The sequence below is a fragment of the Urocitellus parryii genome, chromosome 4 (assembly GCF_045843805.1).
Source record: "Urocitellus parryii isolate mUroPar1 chromosome 4, mUroPar1.hap1, whole genome shotgun sequence".
Classification (NCBI taxonomy): domain Eukaryota; kingdom Metazoa; phylum Chordata; class Mammalia; order Rodentia; family Sciuridae; genus Urocitellus; species Urocitellus parryii.
The window spans coordinates 56169233-56187589 of NC_135534.1; the positions used below are offsets into that span (position 1 = coordinate 56169233).

Consider the following 18357-nt stretch of genomic DNA (forward strand, 5'->3'; position numbering starts at 1 on the left):
CTCGCCTTCTCTACTGCTGTTGTTTGAAGTCTAATTTATTCCTGAATTCAGTGCTCACATTTCTGGCATTAGTGAACACTTCTAACTTAAGCTTACCTTCACCCCTAGAGATATAGGTTACTCAGAAGATCACATTTCTATTCAGGTCAGAGGATCTGAAGAATGTTGGTTAAACACCTGTTCCCCATCTCGGCCTCCCCTGCATCATTTGGGATGGACTCCCAGACTCTCATCTTTACTCATCATTCATGTAGCAGCATACCTGTGCCCCCTGGCCCTGATTTTTTACACACGTTTGCAAGGTGAAGCTCCTGTCTACTGACAACTTTCATTCAAATGAAACAAACTACTTGGTTTATCATATAAACTTAAAGTTGACAGTGGTTATTAGGGGCTAGAGAGTATGGGGAATATGGAATTAATGTTTAATGGATTCAGAGCTTCAGTAGGGGATGGTGGGAAAAGTTCTGGAGATGGATGGTGGTGATGGTTGTGTAACAGTGTAAATGTACTTAATGCCGTTGAATCATATACTTTAAAATGGTTAAAATGGTAATTTTTATGTATATTTTGCTACAATTTAAAAAATGTTAAAAACAACTACTTGGTTTAAAACAAAGTGAGGATTCCAGAAATGTCTTAGGAAACATCATAAGTGCCTGCTCATAGCCACAGCTCTGCCTGCTGCCTGTCAGGTAGCATTTCTAGAACATGTGGAGAGAATAGACCTACAGAGAACACTTTGAGAAGAAATGGTATTCCTTGTATTTTACATCTAAAATTAAAAGTCATATTGAAGTCTTAGGTATTTTTTTTCTTTACTGATCACTGCTCCTTAGACTAATTATCACACTCCTTGGTCTTATGCCAGTAATATTAGTCATTCTGATGATAATATTATCATGTATGGCTTTCCATACATGATAATACATGAAATCTTTGCTGAAAGGAAGTTAGCTTCAAATCATGTTATTTGTGGAAAGTTGATTGTTAAATATAGAGACACAAGAGCCCATGTTTTTGACAACTAATTTAAGCCTGATCATGCTTTAGCATAGGCAGATCCATAACCTGGGGGTACATTTTGGTTGGGGGTATAATGGTCCATGCTGATAAGGGGTTATATGTTGGAATGGTGTTGTGTTTTTAGCATGGACCAGGGTTCAAGCCAGACAGAGAGGGAAATAGCAGGAAAGAATGGGAATAAATGTACTCAAAATAGGTTCTTTCAGGGTTAGTCTTGGCCAAAGGAACAAGATTATTTGAAGACATCAGAGATTCTCTTGAAGATATAATTTCTCTGACACTCTCTGGATAAGTCTGTCCACCTCCAGTTACATAATATATTCACAGGAGGAAGCTCAATACAATGTGTTATGAAGTTAATTTAACAAATGATGCCTGCCTCCAGGGCCCATACTCCTGCAATATACTACGTTGCCTCAATGGAGTCTTAAATGTTCAGAAGAGTGTGGAATATTGTATCATTTTCAATCATGATGAGAAAATATTCTTAATGCTAGGTCTCTGTATACTTAAACACACAGTTTCTTTGGCAATTCCTTTTCCTGAAGCACATTTTTAGTGGAGTAAGGAATGGATATAAAATGGAAATGATACATAGCTTTGAATTTTGTCATTTGTCAAACCTGAAGTGCCTTTTATGTCAGACATCATGCTGGGTTGTAGAAGATACTTTAGAAATAGAATTTCTTGCTCCATTTGAGAATATGAGATCTGGAAGGCCCTTCCATCTCACCACATCTCTTTTTGTATATTAGGAATCTCCCGTTCATATAGGAGTACAGGTTCCCTGAGGTTACCCAGGTAACTAAAAAGTAGTGCCCAGAATAGAAAACAGCCCATTCTAAGAAAATCAATATGGCTCCCAGCAGAAGCAGTCAACATGGTCAAACTAGGAAATTTGAGGAGAGTTAATAAAAGGTTTTTTTCCCCCAAAAAAGATATGGTCAGGATTTGAGGTAATCGGCAAAGGGTAGTGGTAGCATACTCCAGAGCCAGTAATAGAAGGGATCTATCACTACCCATATGTCTGAAAGAACCCAGAAAAAAAGCTGTGGCTTTTAGAAGAGGAGCATGTGCAACACAATAACTTAGCAATAACACAGCCAGGAGCATGAACACTTAACTTCATTCTCCTCCTGGCCTCCAGTTTTCCACTAGAAGCTCCTGTCAGCTAAACTAAACAGAAGCAAAAGTCAAGGGTGAGCCAGGATATAGTTCATGTGGGTCATCCTTGAAGGACCCAGAGCCAGGGAGAGAGTGGAGGAGAGTGAATTTAGAGTGGTAAACTGGACTTCTACAGTTCCTTACTGCAGGACTTACTGTGCAAATGGTAGGACATAGCTTCGGTATTCGTCAGATAATGGAAGAATGTCTTTGCCTATAAAGCACATCATGTACAAATGCTGAATTGAGTATAGGATTTTTAAAGTTTCTAATTTGAAAAAGAAAATATTGTTTAAGAATCATAGAATTGCAAGCTGAAATGCCTGGAGTATGCACATCTTGCAGATACTTATACATAAAATTTATTGGCCCATTGTCCTCAATAGCTCTCCAGGGAGCTCTGCTCTCTCTGTCAATAAATATTAGAAGATTCTGGGGCGTTTCTCACAGGTGCTTAAAAAAATCTGCACTCAGTCTCCAGGTCATTTCCTTATATATACCCTGTCTCTTGCTCAGCTTCTGTGCCCCTGAAAAAAATCCCCCATTTAATTCCCTTCATATCAACAGAAGTTGGGGGGTCTCTGCCATACCAGTATAGGCATACATAACAGAGAGCACATGTGAGAGCTCTCAGTTAGACTGATGTCCAAGAATTAAGCCCCTGTCCTGAAGGTATCTACCTGTGGTCTGAGGAAGGACCAGGAGGAAAAATCCACCTAACTTTGGGGTTTACAACCACAACAAACTTTCTGATGCTGCACCACACCCTGTGCAGGAAAATGTCAAATAGATGGGGGAGGCAGAACCAAGCCTGAGCTTTCTAATCAAAAAACTCAATTACCTTTGAATGGAGAAGGAGTGAGAGCAGTGACCGGGATCATTCAGAGAAAAGTCCCTCCTCATGCAAGCCAGAAATAGGAGGGAGGAAGGGAGTACTCTCACATTATATGTTGCTTTATGAGCTTTTTCTAAATGTTGGTTCACAAAGGTATTTGTCAGTCAAACTTTTGATCTTGTTTCACAGGGTAGATGAGAGATTTAAACATAAATTGGAATGAAGCAAGACCAGATCTGGCCTAGTAAAGGACTCCAACTGAAAAAAGTTAGGAAAGGGTCCTTGGGAGGTGTGAATTATTGGGCCAGTGTAGCTGTGTTAGACTTAAAGAGAATGTCAAGAAACACTATAAAACACTGTGACAAGCTTTTATATACAGTCAAGGGCATAGCCAGGCAAGGAAGAATTTTTCCCCCATCAGAGAGGTGAGAAATGGCCCACAACAGGTAGTAGAAAATCCACAGTCTCCGGTGGGTACCCGCAGAACACCAGGTCTTCAACTGCCAGCTCCTGCACCCCAGTATCCACGCCCTGCCCCCAGCACTGCCTAGCAGGGCAGGACTATGATTTCCCATGGACACACCAACCTCTTTTAGCCTATCTCCTGTCCACTGAGTTTTATTTCATGTTGTTCTTTTCAGGCAAATACCCCTATCATCTATTTTCTGTTATTTTACAAGAATCCTAGCACATCTGAGTGTGTCCATTTACTTTCCAAACCCCAGAATCCCATGATATAGAAAACATAGTATATTTCACAAGCATTTCCAAATAAGTGAGTGGTAAAAATATTCTCTTATAGTACTTCTATCCCCCTCCCCCAGTTAAATACTTTATGGAGAGACCAAATAAAAAGAGAGGAAAGAGGAGCAAGCCTGATTATGATTCCTAAACCCCTCCATTATATAGACAGCAGGCTCAGGTGCAACAGGCTTTGAAGGAGAGAAATTATGGATGCAAAAGCTAAAATCCAGCTTTGAGTGTTCATGGCTCCAGCTTCTGTAGCCTCAGCAGTTCCTGCCCCATCTGGCCAAGGCAGAGGTGGTGATGCCACTGTTAGGAGGAGCTGGTCACACCCATGAGACAGCACTTTGCAAATAGAAGGTGCAACAGCAAGTGTTCTCTCAACACTAATTTTAGGCCAGCTGCTTAGTTACATAGGCAGAATCATCTGGCAGCCTTCTGAGGAAAGGATCTGAGGATCAGAGACAAGTCCTATTACAGATGTGCCTTGCTTCAAGATAGTTGCAGAAAGATGCAACTAACGCCATTGCCAGTTTTCATGTTCTAATTCATTTAACTAGCCCTGGGGTTTCTTAGAGTTAAGGCAGCTGCATGCTCTGTTTACCTGGCTCAATACCTTAATAATGGTATGGCTCCTGCAAGCCCAAGTTAATGCTCCTTAATCTTTGCAATTTTCACCATAAGCCAGTGCTAAGAAAGCACCCTGTCTGCTGCAAAAATAAAAGGGAGGAATGGCCCTAAATTATAGCCTCCAGTTGGATAGCACTCCTTGACTTGTGGTCACTAATGGGAATTATTATAATGGCTTCAGCCTGAGATACAGACATTGTGTTGAACCTAAGGTCATTTGGCAGTTTTATAAGAACCACAGAATGTGAGAGCCACATCCAGGCCATAGTGGGGCAGTGATTTACTCACGGTCACAAAATATAAGTGGCACAAAGCTGGGCCTACGTCTCTTGGAATATGCAAGATCTTTTTCAAGCTACTATGTAAATTGAACAGGTAGTAACCTGTGTAGTGTGCATGGTCGTACACAGAAACCCTTGCTGCCCTTTTCAACCAGTGAAATCTGTTGAACCCATAGCCAGATTACTTGGGTTTCATTTTTGTATATGTAAAGTGGTCATAAGTAGGACTTGGTTCAGGGCTTATCTTGGTATCTTAGTTTGTTCAGGCTGCTATAACAGATTACCATAGACTGGGTGGATTATAAACAACAAAAATTTATTTCTCACAATTCTAAGGGCTGGGAAGTCCAAGATCAAAATAGCTGCACATAGGGTGTCTGGTGAGGATTTGCAGCCTGGTTCACAGAGGCCATCTTCTCACTGTGTCCTTCCATGGCAGAAGAGGTGAAGGATCTCTCTGGAGTCCCTTGTATAAAGAGACTAATAATCTCAACACTTTCCATAGGCCCCACCTACTAATAGCTATCACATTGAAGGTTAGGGCTTATACATATGAATTTTGAGGGGGAAAAAAACTAATCTAGAATTAAAAGTAAGTTGTATTGAAGTCCCTTAATATCCATGTTTTTTTTTCTTTTTTTTTATTGTTGGTCGTTCAAAACATTCTTTACTTGAAAAATACATTTATTATATTAACTCTAAAGTCTTAAAGACAAAATCTAATGTAAATCAGATATGGGTGAGACTCAAGATATGGACAGATTCTCTTCCAAATATGAACCTTTGACACCAGATTATAAGCTTCCAAGATACAGTGGAGGGACGGGCATAGGATAGGTATTTACAGTCCAAAAGGAAGAAAGAAGTAAGAGAGTAAGTCAGTCCAAATTGCAAGGAAAACTCCAGGAGGTCTTAAAGCTTAAAACAATACTTTTGGCACAGTACTGTTCCTTCTAGGAACCCTGGGCTAAGGTTTTGCCTTTTGGACCACTGGGGCAGTGGCCCCTCCTTCTGGACACAGGGAGCTCTTACCTTGCTTCCCCAGCTCTGCCAAACATGAATTGAACCTCCAGGCTTCTTCCACGTGGCCCCATATCCATGCCTCTGGGCAGCTCTGTTCCCAGGCAGCTCTGGGTGGAGGCCATCTGGTCTGTTGAAAGCAAGGCTATGACCCCCCTTTTGATTCTAAAGGGTAGATTGGGTAATCTCTGAATCTTCTTCTGGATCATTTTTCTCCTGTTTTGAAAAATAGGATGTGTTTCCAGCTAACTAGGTCTGTGGTATCATCCTGCAAAATCCAAATCCGACAGCCTTCATTTGTTCCTTCCCATTACCTTCCCCTTCATTCAAACTGTCAACTCTCTAGTTGAGGCATCCGTGGTGCAACTCATATTAACCTACTTGTCAAAGGTTTGCTTGGCCGTATCCTTAGTGTTCTCTTATTTAACATGCTTTCTCATTTTTTGAAATATGGATATGCCCCAAATTTTCCAAATCTTAAAATTCTAGTTCCTTTTTGCTTAATAGTAATTTTGTCTTTTGTTAAAATGATTTCTTTCTTCTATAATTTTATTCTTTCAGCCAGGAGGAGCCATACTGTCAACATTTTGCTTAGAAATAACTTCAGCTAAATATCTAGCTCACAAGTTCTCCCTCCCACAAAACAGTAAAGCATGAACACAGTTTAGCCAAGTTCTTTATAAGAAGTGTCATTTTTTCCCACTAGTTTCTGATAACTTGTTCCTCATTACTGTCTGAGACCTCATCATGATAGCCTTTACAATATTTCTACCAACAATATGCTTGTGTTTATTACTTAGGTATTTTTCTGAGAAGATTTGGGCTCTCTGTACAGCTCTCCTGTTCATTTTGAGTCCTCACCAGAATCACCCTTAATGGTCCATTCAGTGTAGACCTTTTCAAGTACACATCCCAGAATTCTTCCAGTCTCTACACATTATCTTGCTCCCACATTTTTAGGGTTTTGTTATAGCACACACCCCCTCCTCCCACCAGCACACCACTTCTTGGGACTAATTTCTGTCTTAGTCACATGAGAAGCCTTCTCTGAATTCCAGACATGGCTGCATACCTCTGACTTTTGGGCTATAGTAGTTCTCAGTGAATGGTGAATAGCAGTATGGAAATTCTTTTGACTAGTGGTTTCTTGAAGGCAAGGACTAGTTTTATTTATTTTGACTAGTAGTTTAATTCTTAGCAAATATCAGTTGTACAATAGGAGGTCCTTCTCTTTCCTTAGTAATTCAGTTCACTAAGCACTGATTGAACATCTCTTTTTTGCTTGGTACCAGCCCATTTTATAAAGCTGCCAAAGGCCTCACTATTTTGTAACCAAGCTGATCACTTGTTGGCAGACCCTTATGATTTATAAGGATAAGACTGGACATGAAGTAGCTTCATCCTAAGATACATCATGGAAAAAACAACAACAACCACCACAAAAGCACAGTAACTTCTTTACATTGAGCACCAGCACCTTTGTGAGTACTCATTACCATCCTAAGAGGCAGAGATTATGATCCCAATATTACTATAACAAAACAAGATACAGAGAAATTTATCTAAGATTATACAATAATGTTAGGGTGCAAATCTTGACTTTGTGACTCAAGAATTAGGAGGAAAAAATAAAATAAAAGGGGATCTAAAAGTGAAAAACAAAAGAATCTGTGTTCACAGCTACTGTGCTGTGTTGCCTATAGTATAATTACAGAGCAATGTCTCTGCAATATCACATTTCCCAGACAACTTCAGTTCAATCATTTAATCACCAAAGCATCTCATTTTAACCTTAAATCTATTGCATGCTTCTTTTCCAAAATGCATCAGCATTACCATTTAGAAAATACCCTCTAGCCTACTGAGGTGTGTATGGAGCTAAATTCTCCTTCACTCGATAATTTCAGAATTATCGAGTCGTCAGAATTATTCAACAGTCGTCCTTCCTCTTCTCCTCTTCCTCCCTCCCTTTCCTGCCCTTTCTTCCTCTTCTATTTATTTTAATAGACTTTATTCTTAGAGCAGTTTTAGGTTCACAGTACCATTTTAATAGCAAAAGTGATATATACTCATTGTATAAAATTTAACAATACTGAAAATGAAATATTAAATGAAGACTTCGTAGTCACATGAAAGAGTATCAATGAGGGAATTCTCACATGGAATATACTGGAAGATCCCTAAGGTCCTAATACAGTGTTTCTCATTGGTTGTGTTCACTGAAAATCTCATTGTAAGGTTGTCTGGTCTTGCCTGTTTCCTCTATCTAATTATATTACCACTTTCTCTGTTAAGGCACCATGTGATATCCTCAAGTTCCCCATGACCTGATTTCCATAACAAAATTTCCCGGTGTTATCTTTATTAGGCCCCCAAGGAACAATTATCTTAGGATCAGGAAGGTATCTTGTATTCTGAACACACACACATATATAATTCATATATATCTATATCTACACACACACACACACACACACACACACACATACTCATATAGATTTACTCAGTGTTATCTACAGGCCATCTGTATAAGATTCTTCTGAGATTTGAGAAGATTGTTAAAAACAGAGATTCTGGACCTCACCTAAGACCTCTTAAATAAGAATGTCTTAAGGTTGGAGTCAGGGATCAACATTTGCCCTTTACCAAAGAGTGTTTTATTTTTACTTCCCATTTATTCAAAAGTTGAGAGAATAATAAAATAGCCTCCACACATTCAAAACTAAGTTTCAACACATAAAAAAAAAGTTTTAGTAATTATCAACTCAAGGTCAATGTGATCTCATCTATAATTTGAAGCAAATTCCAGACATCATAGCACATATTTCCATATGTATGTATAAAACATAACCACAATTTGATTATCACACTTAATAGTTATTAGTGATAAGCTCTAATATCATTAGATTTCCAGTTCAGATTTCCTTGTTTTATACTTGTTTCTTAACTGTGTAGTGATTTTAGTTGCTTAATAATATAACTGCTCCAGGCTGCACTGCCTCCTCTCTGAGACTTTGTTTCACTGGTTTTCTGAGTTGAGGACAATTTTTCCTGCTATTGCCATGCTTCTTGCTCTTATCTGTGATATTATAAAATATTCCTATATTGTGTCTTCTTCTGTTTCATTTTAATCTCCTCAGTCATCCTTTAATAAGTTCTTATGATAGATCCGTGGAAAGTGTTCATTCTAACTTCTTGCAGATCTAAAACTGGCTTTTGCAACTCTCATACCCAACATAGTAACATGTTGGGTAGAGAATTCGAAATTGAATGTAGTTTTTTCTTAGAAGTTTGCAGACATTATTGCATTATCTGCTATTTTTGATGAGAAGTCCAGTGCCAGTATGAGAACATTTCTTTGTGTCCTTATTATTTTTGTCTCTTAAGTTTTGTGATTCTGTCCTATCTTAATGCTTTGAAATGTCACAATAATGCATCTAAGGTATTATCTTATTATAAGTGATCAGAGCACTCTGTCAATTTGTCCTTCATTTCTAGAGAATTTTAAATTTTTCCTTTGATGATTTTTACCTTCATTTTCTCCTTCCTAATCTTCCTAACTTTTGATATTAGGCCTCCTATGTGAATATTGTACAGCCTTTAAATTTTGTTTATATGTTTGAAGTCTTGAGTTGTTTTTTGTTTTGTTTTGCTTTGTTTTTGGTCTATGTTCAGTTAAGTTCCTTCACTTTAACCTCTTGAATATTTCTTTTGTTTAGTCAATCATGTTATTTTATTTCTAGATCAGAAGGATCTCAAGAGTGTCTTTCTGGTTACTGCTATTGCCATGCTTCTTGCTCTTAGCTGTGATATTATAAATCTCAGTTCACAAATTAATTTGCCTCTTACATGAATTTGTTTCATTTCAGGGTCCATTTGCTCTGATAGCTCAGCATGGTTGAAGACTTTCAATCTGCTGATTTGTTCTATTTGTCCCATGACTTTACAGTGCTCATGTGTTCTTCCTGGCCCTTCATACCTTAGGGTGATAACTACTGTTTCTTGGTCCATATGAATCGTATGGGCATTCAGGCTTTTGACTCATTAGCCAATAATTTTTGCCATTCTAAATTGCCATAATTTTTGCACTCTTTTAGGCTTTATGGAGCCCCTAGAATTATATACGTCCAACTAGGATATTACTGAGTCCAGAGGTCCAACAGAGTGCTGTGTCTGGTGTTGCAGGGACATTGCTGTGGTACATCACATAGGGTATTACTGGAGCCTAATTGCAGCGCATCCTATTCCATATTGCCTCCCTGGGAAAGATGCATTCCACACAGTTGTTGGTACAGTTTCATGAACCATCACCCCCCACCAAAGCAGAAGTACCTTCAGGGATCTAAATCAAAACTGGTATGCTATTCACCTCCTTTAATCCCTTCAGCACCATATTGTTATTTTTTGATCCTTGAATGAAAGAACCAATTATGCTGTTCTTATTCTGTAGAAAAAATATCTCATTATTTTTATTGCCACTATTTTCTTTCAATTTTTGCTGTTAAATATGCTATATATGCCAAAGAGTAAATGTAATGAATACATATACCTTAAGATTAATAATAAGACAAATAATCACATACTTACCACCTAACTTGAGAAATAACTTCTTTCAAAAATAAAACTATTCTGTGATTCTAAACTGATTCTCTGTCTATTTGCTAAGGTCCTGGATCTGAGGTGGGGAGTATGGCCATAGTGACTCCTACTTCTTTCTGACAAGAGGGACAAAAATCACAAATATAGCAGCTAGCAGGCACACTGAACTATTTGTAACAGAACTCCTGATGATTACACTTAGTGACTTGTGTGGCAGTGTATACCATCATTGGTTTCTCCTGTCAGGTGTTCCTTGGCTCACTCCTAACTCACATGGCATCTTAATGCAAATAATAAAAATCAACTCTTATCATTTGTTAGAATTTTTTATAATAATCATATGCACAAAAATGTGGAAGACTATGAATGTGACTATTACCCCTCAGAGTTTATAGTCCACAAACCTATGCAACAATAATTCAGGTTTGGCAGAAGGTGTCTACAGCGCTGCTCCAATGAGCTTCATCATTTAGTGAATGCCTAGTATATGCCAGGAGCTGTTTGAGATGCATTGAGTTTTAAAATGGACAAGATCTCTGTTGTCATGGCTCCTCATGCCTGAGCAAGCTGTCTTTTGAGTGCATCAGCTAGAAACCAGCTAATAAGCTGGAGTTGTTCTTGAGGAGGGTCGGGGGCCCTCTGGTTACAAGTAAAAGTGGGCCGAAGGCTTCAAGTTATTTGGCATGTTGTCTATGCCAAGCTAAATCCTGAGAAGTCATGTTGTACTAAGCTGATGAGTTCAGACTCGTGGGATTCTTAAGTCCAGGGTGACCATATGTCCTAGTTTGCCCTGGACAATTCTGGGTTAAGTATCTTATCCCCATGTAGTTATTAATATAACCCTTTTCCCTCTTTAAAGTATCTCAGCTTTGGACAGTAAATATGGACAGTCATGCCTATTAGTCAATTTTTTTTGCCATGGCAACAAATCCCTTCAAAATCTTAGCAACTTAAAAACCAAATATTCAGGTTTTGCTCACAGATCTGTGAATTGCTTGCAGCTCTGCAGTAGCCTGTGGGTCAGGTTTAAATTTATTTTTCATTTTGGACTTTGGGCCTATGCCACAAGTCTTTTTATGCTACACAGACAAACTGGAAGATCAGCCCTAATCTGAGAACTCATTATGCCTAAGGCAAGAGCTCTGGTGGAATGGACCATACCCACTCACCTTTCACTAGCCAGATCAAGCCACATGTCCAGGACATCAGAGGACTGAGATTTAGGCTGGCTTCTGGGAGAGGAAGACTGTGGCAGGGGAGAGTAACTACTTAGTGGATTTAATACAGTTATCACCTCACGTTCCTAAACCTTACTGCCTCCCAGCATGTCCTTCCTTTAGTCTTTGCTAATAGTTTTCAAACCAGGTCTATGTCAGGACAAAGCTGAAGTAATTAGCAGTTCACGGGGAAGGAGTTTTGCTTCCATTTGGATTACAGAATATATTAATGGATTTCACAACTCTACAGAGCCTGTTTTGTTTTTAAATCCTATTGAGGGGGGGTGGAAATTGGTATTTTGGGGGGCAGCTTGATTATCTGGAACCGGGTCTCCTTCCTTGTGCACCCAGCCTACCACTTATCATAGGAGTCTGCAGCAATAAATTTTTTGCTCTGCTGTGTGAGCTGTCAGCCAAGTGGAGCCTTCGGTCAAATCATGTTCTTTCTCACCCCATGTTGGGGCTCTGTGAAGTGTAGTTTGTAGTACATTTCACTTTGTCTTCACTGACTCTTATCCCTCTCCCTGTTCCTGCACCTGATATTTTTAATTTTTATTTGTGCTCAGTGTCCCTTCATTTGTCTTTGTTAGGTGTTCAGCACTGATTGGCTTTTCCTAAATTCCAGAAATTCTGTAAAGTTACTGGCTCAGTGATGGATTGATGGTACCCTTCCTTGTTTTCCATTGCTTATCCCATTTCAGTGGGATTTAAAGAAACAGAAGAGACCAATATTTGTACCAGCTCACCCATGTTAGAACCAGAACCCAAATGTTTTCAAATAGAGATGTAATATTGTCTCACCACAAGGGCAAAGATTGTTTGGGAGGCTTTTGGGTGATCTAGTAGATCCATTACTAAACTGGAAGTTGGTTTTCTCTCAAGAGCAATTTTTCATGAAGCAACAGTGCTGTCATTTGGTAAGAATGATCAAGTGCCTTCAAAGTAATGTTCCAAAGCACACACATGGTAGCTGATCAGCTTCACTCAGTAGGTAAGTGGCTTGCTTGTAGGAGGATCCGTACATGCCTCAGCAATTTGTCAGAGATCATAGAACATTGATGTTGCCATGGATAGTTAAAATTATGAGGATGAAATCATCTCTGACTTTCTCCTTCACTAGAATGTGAATCTGTGAAGGTATGGAGTCTGTCCTGCTCCCTATTATAGATACAGTATCTCCAAAGCCTAGCATAATACCTAGTACTGTGGACATTCAGAAAACTTTAATGGAAGCAATACAGATAATGATGGACAAATAGAAGCAAATCCCAGGAGAGTCTATTTGGGCTCCTGAGTATAGTAGAGTTCAGGAAAAACAGGTAGAAGTGGCCTTTACAGTAATAGTGCCAGAAATGATTTCAGGTTGAAATCAGCCTCCCCAGTTCTACTGTAGGTTGGGGTGGAAACCTAGGAAATTGGGCTCTGTACTGAAAGTTAGGAACACAGGCATTGGCTACGTCATGGCTTCAGGACTGTGGTCATGTACAGTTGCAATCATCAACTGCCATGCCCCTCCCCCTTACCACTTCAGTGCATGCTTGTCAACCTCTACTATCACCTCTGTACTGACTGTAGCTTGGGATTTTTCTTGCCACTGAAGCTCATGTTGCCTACGTGTGCTGTAGCTTGAAAAGGCAGGCATTTAATGCCTTTGAGAGCCACCCTCAAGTCAGTGACTAAAGGGAGTTTGTAGATAAGCAACCCAAGTCCCTCTTCCCTTGTGTGGGGTAATTCTGAGTTGTAAATATCCTCCCTGCAGGGTTAACCTCTAGTTCTCCTCTCTTTCCTTCTTCATGTTTTCTTCACCTTCTAAATAAACTTCTTGCTTTTAAGTAACTCGTTTCAGGGTCTGTTACTTGGGAAACTCAAATTGTGACAGTCTGTCCTGGGTCCTGAGAACCTGTACACTTAGTGGTAGGTATTCTTGAAGCACAAAATTCACAGAAGTCTTGGGCTCTATTGTTTTTTTTTACTTTCTTTTTTTTAAAAATTCTAACTTGTTATATAAATGACAGTGGAATGCATTACAATTCATACTGCATATATAGAGAACAATTTTTCATATCTCTGGTTGTATATAAAGTATTTTTACCCTCATGCCCCTCCTTCCCCCTCCCACCATTTACCTACCTAGGGTTTATCTATTCCTCCCCGCCCCCCGCAAACTCACTATAAAAAGCCTCCTTATATCACAGAAAACATTCGGTATTTGGGTTTTTGGGATTGGCTAACTTTACTTAGCATTATCTTCTCGAACTCCATCCATTTACCTGCAAATGCTATAATTTTATTCTCTTTTAATGCCGAATAAGGTTGATTCACAAGTGTTTTTTTTTTTTTTTTGAGGCTGTTGTAAATAGGGTACTTTTCCTCATTTCCCTTTAAGAGGATTTGTCATTGATATACAGAAATGCCTTTGATTTATGGGTGTTGATTTTGTATCCTGCTACTTTGCTGAATTCATTTACTAGTTCTACAAGTTTTCTGGTGGAATTTTGGGGGTCTTCTAGGTATAGAATCATATCGTTGGCAAGTAGTGCTAATTTGAGTTCTTTTCCTATGTGTATCCCTCTAATTTCTTTTGTCTGCTAATTGTTTTGGCCAGAGTTTCAAGAGCTATGTTAAATAGAAGTTTTTAAAGAGGGCATCCCTGTCTTGTTCCAATTTTTAGAGGGAATGCTTTCAATTTTTCTCCATTTAGAAGGATGTTGGCCTGGGGTTTAGCATAGATAGCTTTTACAATGTTAAGATATATTCCTGGGGCTGGAGTTGTGGCTCAGTAGTAGAGTGTTGCCTAGCATGCATGAGGCACTGGGTTCGATCCTCAGCAGCACATAAATGTGAAATAAAGATATTGTGTCCACCTAAAAAAAACTTAAAAAATAAATATTTTTTAAAAGATATGTTCCTGTTATCCCTAGTTTTTCTAGTGTTTTGCACATGTATGGGTGCTGTATTTTGTTGAATGCTTTTTCTGCATTTATTGAGATGATCGTTTGATTCTTATCTTTAAGTATATTGATGGGGTGAATTATAATTATTGATTTCTGTGTATTGAACCAACCTTGCATCCCTGGGATGAACTCCACTTGATCGTGGTGTGCTATCTTTTTGATATGCTTTTGTTTTCAATTTGCCAGAATTTTATTGAGAATTTTTGTGTCTATGTTCGTTAGCAATATTGATCTGAAGTTTTCTTTCTTTGATGTGTCTTTGCCTGGTTTTGGAATCAGGGTGATATTGGCCTCATAGAATGAGTTTGGAAGTGCTCCTTCTTTTTCTATTTCATGAAATAAATTTGTAGAGTACAGGTATCAGTTCTTCTTTATAGATCTTGTAGAACTCAGCTGTGTATCCATCTGATCCTGGGTTTTTCTTGGTTAGTAGGCTTCTGATGGCATCTTCTATTTCCTTGCTTGAAATTGATCCATTTACACTGTGTATGTATATCATCCTGATTCAATTTGGGCAACTCATATGCCTCTAGAAATTTGCTGGTGCCTTCGATATTTATTGGAGTACAAGTTTTCAAAATAATTTCTAATTATCTTTTGTATTTCTGTTTGTTGTGATATTTCCTTTTTCATCGTGTATGTTAGAGATTTGAGTTTTCTCTCTTCTTCTCTTTGTGAGCATGGCTAAAGGTCTGTCAATTTTGTTTATTTTTTCAAAGAACCAACTATTTGTTTTGCAATTTTTTCAGTTGTTTCTGTTGTTTCAATTTCATTGATTTCTGCTCTGGTTTTAATTATATCCTGTATTCTACTGCTTTTGGTGTTGACTTGTTCTTCTTTTTCTAGGACTTTGAGATGTAGTCTTAGGTCATTTATTTGTTGACTTTTTCTTTTTTTAAGAAAAAAGGACTGAACTTCATGCAATGTACTTTCCTCTTAGTACTGCCTTCAAGTGTCCCAGAGATTTCAATATGTTGAATTAGTGTTCTCATTTACCTCCAAGAATTTTTAAATCTCCTCCTTGATGTCTTTTGCAACCTATTATTCATTCAGTAGCCTATTATTTAGTTTTCAGCTGTTGGAATAGCTTTTATTTTTTATTTTATCATTGATTTCTAATTTACTTCCATTATGATCTGATAGAATGCAGGGTAGTATCTTAACTTTTTTTGTATTTGTTAAGAATTGCTTTGTGGCATAATATATGGTTTATTTTAGAGAAGGATTCATGTGCTGTTGAAAGAAAGTGTATTCGCTTGTTGAAGGATGAACTATTGTATATATGTCAGTTAAGTCTAAGTTAATGATTGTATTATTGAGTTATTGATTGTATTATTTGTTCAGCTTTTGTTTGGAAGATCTAACTAGTGATGAAAAAGGTGTGTTAAAGTCACCCAGAATTTTTGTGTTGTGGTCTATTTGACTTCTGAACTTGAGAAGAGTTTGTGTGATGAACATAAATGCTCCATTGTTTGGAGCATATATATTTATAATTGTTGTGTCTTGTTGGTATATAGTTCCCTTGAGCAGTATGAAATGTCCTTCTTTGTCCCTTTTGATTAACTTTAGCTTAAAGTCTACTTTATTTGATACAAAGATAGAAACCCCTGCTTACTTCTATAGTCCATGTGAGTGGTATGATTTTTCCCAACCTTTCACCTTTAGCCTGTGGATATCTTTTCCTGTGAAATAAATCTCTTGGAAGCAGCATAATGTTGGTTCTTTTTTATTTTGATACAATCAGGTAGCCTATGCCTTTTGATTGGTGAGTTTAGGCCACTAACATTCAGGGTTATCATTGAGAAAATGATTTGTATTCATTTTCTCCTTCAGCCACTTTTGTTATTTAACTTGACTTGGTTTTTCCTTTGATTAGCTTTCCTTTGGTGTAATACCTCCCTCTGCTGATTTTCATTGTTGTTTTTCATTTCCTCTTCATAGACTGTTTTGCCAAGTATGTTCTGTAGTACAGGTTTTCTAGCTATAAATCCTTTTAACTTTTTTTTTTTTAATCATGAAAGGTTTTTATTTCATCATACAATCCAAACTTAATTTTGCTGGATACACTGGATATAAAATCCCTGGTTGGCATCCATTTTGTTTCAGAGCTTGATATATGTTGTTCCAGGATCTTCTAACTTTTAGGGTCTAGGTTGAAAAATCTATACGTAAACTAATTGGTTTCCCCCTATATGTGATCTGATTCTTTTCTCTCATGGCTTTTAAAATAAATAGTTGTTGTTAAGACGTTTACAGTTTGGTCACAATGTACAGAAATGATGAATTCAATTATTATCTACAACATAATCAGTAGGTTTGTAAAAGTGTTTACAGTTTCTGATGGTGGAAAAAGATTCAGGGGTGAGGTGTAGGAAGATATGCTGAGGAGGTATGAGATGAGGATATAGAGTTATTATATCTTAGGAAGTGTGAAAGAGAAATCTAAAGAAGAAGGTTAGTAGCAGGAGAATAGAGAGGTAGTCATTTGGGGTAGACAAGTAAGAGGGAAGACAGTAAAGAACATAAGACAAACACACATATATATTAAGAAAAATAAAAATGTTAAAATAGTAAAATTTGGAGAAAAAACAAACAAACAAAAGGAATATGCAACGCAACTGTAATATAGTATTCAGTTGTCTCAGTCCTCAGTGTCCTAATTCATGCAAAGTACTTTGTTTCATATATGTTGGGGTTGTGAGGACTGGAGAATAAAGAGAGAGAAGAAAAAAAAAATCTCCGAAGGAAGAAACAAGGATTGTTTTGGTTGGAGATAAGTATCTTTCCTGCTTCTCTTCTCATCCAATAGATGGTGTTGTCTGTTCTTAGTTGGTATCTCCACCCTCAGGATGGTGGGGGTTACCAGGGTGTGAGGGTTGGTCTTGGGTGGAGGGCACCTGGAAGTGGCACCCGTCAATGCAGTTGGGAGACTGCACCTCAAGGATCTCCTTTGCAGTCTGCTCCTTTGACGTGGGTGCTGGGTCTTATCTCCTCATCTTGCCTGTAGACCTCACAGTTCCTGCCCTCTAAATTAGTCTCTAAAGTGTGTCTCCCTTACCCTTTCCTTTCTTCTTTCTAATCAGGAACCTTTCTCTCCAGGTGTCTTGTGTGTGCACTCTGGTGGCTGCGCACCTGTCCCAGAGGGCTGTTTGTATTGGACAGTCACTCTGCTGATGTAGCGGCTGCTGGGAATTGGGGGGAATTAGAAAATTATGGGTACCTGGCTATCTGGTGTTCCAAACTGGTAGTTGCCCCGACTAAAGATGGTGATGGAGGTGATCCAGGATGGAGGCAGCTGCGTTCAACCATGGGGTGTCAGGTTGGGTGGGGGGAGCTGGGCCATGGCATTGTGTAATATGTTCAGAGATGATGCAGTGTTGCAACTGTCGGCTTTCTGAAGAGCCTGTGATGTCCCTAGGTGCAGGCAGGCTACCCTGAGTAGGGGACTATGGCAGTAGCTGTCGAGTCCCAAGAAGGAGGCGACCAGGGGAGCCCCACACTAGTAGATGGGGGTCCACACAGGAGTGGCAGCCGAAGTTCCTGTGCATGGGTAGTGGCTGAGTGTCCTTCCTGCGAGGCGTCTGGGAATTCTGTGCTGTTGCTGATGTTGGTGGTCCTTCTGAGGCACCCGCAAGACCTGCGTGGGCTAGTAGTCTGGGAGTAGGGAGTCCTTTTCTAATGCTGAGGCCTGGGGCCCTGTGCAGCATGGCGGCTGTGATTCTTGTGCCAGGATCAGCTGTGGAGGGGTCCTCTGTTGCTGTCTGCAAAGCAGTATTCCCACTAGTTGAGACCCAGGTCTCAGAGCAACACAGAATGCTGCCTCCCTCTGGCCTGCCATCATGGATCCCACCTTGAGCTCTGTTTTGCTTAGATCTTTTAAAATTAAT

At 38.9% G+C, this 18357-nt stretch overlaps 1 protein-coding gene across 1 annotated transcript in view; it reads left to right on the forward strand.

Moving 5' to 3' along the window:
• Syt9 (synaptotagmin 9) overlaps window positions 1-18357 on the forward strand; it is a 131360-nt gene that overhangs the window by 37954 nt on the left and 75049 nt on the right. The gene's annotated exons all lie outside the window — the stretch shown is intronic.